Source organism: Pteropus vampyrus, unplaced genomic scaffold, assembly GCF_000151845.1.
Source record: "Pteropus vampyrus isolate Shadow unplaced genomic scaffold, Pvam_2.0 Scaffold49, whole genome shotgun sequence".
In the NCBI taxonomy this organism is placed as follows: Eukaryota; Metazoa; Chordata; class Mammalia; order Chiroptera; family Pteropodidae; genus Pteropus; species Pteropus vampyrus.
Genome location: NW_011888830.1, coordinates 5,517,567 through 5,522,301, shown reverse-complemented (window position 1 = coordinate 5,522,301; position 4,735 = coordinate 5,517,567). Strand labels below are relative to the sequence as shown.

At 40.5% G+C, this 4,735-nt stretch overlaps 1 non-coding gene across 1 annotated transcript; it reads right to left on the bottom strand.

Moving 5' to 3' along the window:
* Positions 1-171: 171 nt before the first annotated feature.
* Positions 172-290, bottom strand: LOC111739306. The gene has a single exon (XR_002780210.1). It is a non-coding gene; the product is annotated as a 5S ribosomal RNA (ribosomal RNA).
* Between the last annotated feature and the right edge of the window lie 4,445 nt (positions 291-4,735).

Genomic DNA, 4,735 nt, shown 5'->3' with positions numbered 1-4,735 from the left:
TGCTCATGGCTGCTCTCGGGTTTTCTGAAACTGCTGAGATAGTGGCTTTTCAAACTTTTTTGACCACAACCCACAGAAAGAAATGTGTTTGACATCGTGCCCAGTACACACACACATATATAACTGAACCAGAAGTCTCTTATTATTTATTTATTTATTTTTAATTATTTACGCCTATAGCACCTGGTCTTCCTAGGTGGTCTCCCATCCAAGTACTCACCAGGCCCGACCCTGCTTAGCTTCCGAGATCAGACGGGATCGGGCTTGTTCAGGGTGGCGTGGCCGTAGACAGAAGTCTCTTAGAATAATACCACCCTTATCACAAATAATGCATTTTTATTCCATCCCATCTCATCCGATTCCATTCCATTTCAAAGGACACATTTCATAAACCCCCAAGATGAATGACTGGCTAGATGATGTCATTTCCTCTTGGTAGACTGACAATATCTGTGGCCTCTCGGTGACTCCCTTTCTAATGACCTGACTGGAAGAGAATATTTATATATTCCTTGGGTAGGGGAGAAGATGGTTAAATTAATTAGAGATGCCATTTAGAAGACGGTGTTCACAGAAACCAAGGCTGTGGTTTATTATAAGTTCTTTCTCTTTGGTCTTTTTCAAATTATTTTTCTCACCATTGAACTCATAAGTAACCTTTTATAGTCAAATGCTATTTGCTCAATATTATTCTGATAACTATTAGAACAACTCATTATTATTCAAATAGAGTTGTACAAATTGTTTACAAAAGCATCATTATAATCGACAAGATTGATTTCAAGTGGCTAGTCAACAAATGTTCTGTCTTATTTGCTTCTCGTCAGATCTATAAACCGATAGCTTCCTGAAAGTTTGTGTGTTTTTCTTCAGCTTTTTCATACTCGACGAAGGTCAATGTTATCAGTCGTTTGAGTTTCATTATGTCAAGGTGATTCGAGAAACTCCCCAGATCCTCCCACGGCAGTGATCGCTAATGCCCACCCACAGTGCAGCTCCCTTTTCCTTGGTACGAGAATGCTGATTTTGTTCAGAGGAGCACTAAGTCCAGCTAAAAACACTCACTTCTTCAGCCTCCCTTGTAACCGGGTTGGTCATGTGACATATTTCTGGCCAATGAGAATGAACCGAAGGCTTTTGTTTTTCTGAAACAGGGACTGCTGCTTCATGTTCCTCCTACCTGGGACAGGGAAATACCTGGGTGTTTAGCAGCCATCTTGAAACCACGAGGTGACAGCTCTGAGGATCATTGAGCAGATGTACAGAAGGAGCCTGGACCCCTAATGGCAGCACAGAGCAGAAGCACCAGCTATGGATAGTCTGCTTGCAGATTTCCGGTTTATAGATGTTTATATGTGTGTGTGTGTGTGTGTGTGTGTGTGTGTGTGTGTGTGTGTGTGTGTTTATATGTATCTTTATTTTACAGAGCAGTTTTAAGTTGACAGTGATTTCCTATATCCCGCCTGTCCCTACACGTGCACAATCTCCTCCATTATCAACATTCCCCACCAGATGGTACATTTATTATAACTGATGAACCTACATTGACACATCATCGTCACCCAGAGTCCACAGTTGACATCAGAGTCACTCTTGGTGTTGTACATTCTATGGGTTTGGACAAACGTCTAATGTGACATGGATCTACCATTATAGTGTCATACGGAATAGTTTAACTTTATAATGCTAGATTTTTATGTGACCTGTGATCAGGCAAATACATAACTAATCCCCCTTTCAATTTTTAGATTTTTGTATCTATCTTATTCTTTGATGGACGTTTAATAAGTACGAATTACTATGATAACCATTTCAAATGTCACTAATTAGAAGCAAACTGTTTTTTACAGAATCATTACTAATGAAAGGGCATCGATGTCCTTCTATATGACAGCCAAGCGGGACATGTTCCTTTTCAAAACTATTTCGACAGTGTTAAAATGCTTCAGGAATTATTTTTCTATCATTTTCCCACACGGTCCAAGGATTCAATAGCAATGGCCATGGAGAATAGGGCCATACCAAGCGACTCTCTGATCCAGAAATGGTATTTTTCAATCTTTCATGATTCATTTTAGATCGACTCATCACCATCAAGTTCACATAGTTGTTGGAATGTCCAGGATCCGAAGGTAAGCTAGAAATTCTATGAGTCAGGCTTATTTCAAGATTTGGAGATTCTTTCTGATTTTATTTCGGGTCAAGGAAAGAATTTTGACAACAGCTTTTTTGAGAGCATTTAAGAGGCCAGGCCTGCTTGGGAGGAAGAAAGAATAAAGAAGTGTGAGTATAAGAATCCTTAATCAAACTTTTGTTTCTGCCATTTTCCCTTTGGGATATCTCAGTCAAGAAAGAATTTTTCAGAGAAATGTGTCTATTTTCTACTCCTCGGTTGCACTGGTTACTTTGGTTGGCTAAGGATAAGCCAAGTTAGTCTATCACAGCAACGCCCAACAGAATTCTAACATAAGCCATGTATATCATTTAAATTTTCTAACAGTCACATTACAAAAGTGAATTGAAACAGGTGAAATTTAATTTTAAGACTATATTTTCTTTAACACAACAGAATGACATCATTTACACATGTAATGTAATCAATATAAAAATTATTCATAGATAGTTATTTTGTTTTTTTTTTTTTGGCTGCTCCATCCTGTGTATATATTATAGTTACAATGCATCTTGCTTTGGACTAACCACTTTTCAAATATTCCGACCCAGGTGGCCAGTGGCTGTCATCTTGGACAGCGCATAACTTCCCCTGCCAACCTCTTCTCCACCAGGGCAGTCACTATTCTGCTGCCAGTTTGGTGCTTCCTGTTCTCCTCGCTCACTCTAATCCGGCAGCAACCTTCGAAAGGACCGTAGCTGACTCTTCTGTGTGCATCCGAGCCTGGCTCCAGCGGCAGGGGATATTCCAGCACGGGACCAAGATGTGCATCACAGAGATGGCCATTTTCCTACACTGCTTCCATGTTTTCTTTTGCATCTGTGCCCGAGAAATTATAGGGGAAATGGAAGGTGCCATGAACTAGAGGCTAAAAAAGTCCCGGTGGCAAGAATTAGAACGGGCAGGAAGGTGCGAAGCGTTATCACCTGCACTTAGACGTGTAAGAGGAAAATGAAGGCCAGAAAGCTGGCTTTAAAGCGACAGCCCCACAATGGCTAAGCATGCTATTTTTCCAAAGAAGAATTCCACCTGAAGGCACAGGAGAGGCTGAGCACATGTGCTGGGGAGTCCCTGACTTGTGAAGCTAGTGATCGCACCTTGGCAGTTCCTACTGCTTGGATGGCTTCACAAATAGTGCATTTTCAGGCAGTTTCTTTCCCCTTCCTGGAACGCCATCTTTCTTTTCTTGGCAATGCGATTAAGATCGTGTCCGTTAGGTTTCCTCAAATTAATGCGATGCTCCTTTTATCCCCTCGATTAGATACAGATCTTTTCTCGGATACTCATTTTGTGTGCGGATACAACATCAAGTCGCTTCCCTGCCTTTAAAAATAAAAAATAATTTTCGAGTGTATGTCAATGGCTGTCATACTCTTGAAGCGTAAATATTTGAAAGGCAGATGAAAGAGTAGGTGTTTGAATGTCAGATGATACCCGCTATCTATTCAAAATCTACGTAGTTAAGGGGAAAACACGATTTTAAAACATTTTCCTCCAGTTTGCGCCATACAGAAAACTTGAAAGAAACTCAGAAGTCCTTTACGCGAAATGTACGGCTTCCATTGCAGTGAGTCTGAGGTGGATTCAGAGCATAATCATCATGCATGTCTTTTGCAGAAGAATCTTCTGTTATGCCGAATCCTTAGTAAGTGCTCGTTGAATTCTTAGTGCTGACCAGATGCGAAAGTTCTCCATCGGTGAGAGGCAGAGTTATGGAATAGAATGGACACAGTACTTAGTGAAGAAAGACCTCGGGTTTAACTTCAGTTCTGGCACTTCCTGGCTGTGTGACTTTAACCAGGTCCTTTAACCTCCTTCACTTACGAGGCTAGCATAATAATATTCTAGCTGGAACGAGGGTGAACGGCACACCCATTGAGGTCAGATACCGGCTTCGTTTTTGGCATCGCCAGTGCCTTACCTAGTCCTTAAAATGCAGTAGTCAAGTAGATACTTTTTTGAATGAATATATCAAGTGAAATGATTTACTTAGAAAATTCATAATCTTGTACTATTGTAAATGTCTTTCTTGTTCTCTTTCTCGCTAAGGTGAGTCCTATGCCACAAGTTGAAATCCACAAATAAGAGAGTGCTTTGCTCCAAGGAAAGAACAAAAACGAAGGAAGAAACATAGCATAAAATGAAAATGATTTTCAAGTTGGCGTTATTTTCTTGCCTAAGCCCTTGGTAGCAACAGTGTGGAGAGAAATCTGAGGTGAGGAGTAAGGTTTATGGTCATATTTCATAGAATGGAAAGAAATGGGTTGCTTGGTGGGGCACGTGTGTGTCTTTTATGTAAAAAATACATGCAAAAGTGACTTATTGGAATAAATGCCTTTTTATAACATTCACATAACAGCCAGATTGGTAACCCAACCTGTGTTGGCAGTATGGACTGTTGGAAGTTCTTGGGGGACCCACAGTAATGAGGAGTTAAGAGTGACTTGTTGTTAGCACATTCATTGTTTCTATTGTACACTGGACATCAGTCATTTGGCTCATTTTTCAAAGATGCACTTGAATAGTCTGAACCTATGAACTTCCTGACAGTCTGGCCACCAA